This window comes from Colobus angolensis, unplaced genomic scaffold, assembly GCF_000951035.1.
Source record: "Colobus angolensis palliatus isolate OR3802 unplaced genomic scaffold, Cang.pa_1.0 Scaffold18, whole genome shotgun sequence".
NCBI lineage: Eukaryota > Metazoa > Chordata > Mammalia > Primates > Cercopithecidae > Colobus > Colobus angolensis.
The window spans coordinates 2958789-2959239 of NW_012114932.1; positions in this window are offsets into that span (position 1 = coordinate 2958789).

Below are 451 nucleotides of genomic sequence, written 5' to 3' on the forward strand. Positions count from 1 at the left end.
TGTATTTATCTCCATGCTACCTGTATAGGCTTTTAAATTCCCAGAGAATGGAAATCCCATCTCCCTAAAGCTCTCCTTGAAGACGCTAGTACAGCATCGTTTGAACTTGGGAGGCTGAGGTTGCAGTGAGCCGAGATCGCGCCACTGCACTCCAGCCTGGGCGACAGAGTGAGACTCCCTCTCAAAACAAAAAAAAAAAAGTAAAAACGTGGCCAGGCGCAGTGGCTCACGCCTGTAATCCCAGCCTCTGGGAGGCCGAGGCGGGTGGATCATGAGGTCAGGAGAGAGATGGAGACCATCCTGGCTAACACGGTGAAATCCTGTCTCCACTGAAAATACAAAAAATTAGCAGGGCATGGTGGTGGGCGCCTGTAGTCCCAGCGAATCGGGAGGCTGAGGCAGGAGAATGGCGTGAACCCCAGGAGGATCGCTTGAACCCGGGAGGCGGAGG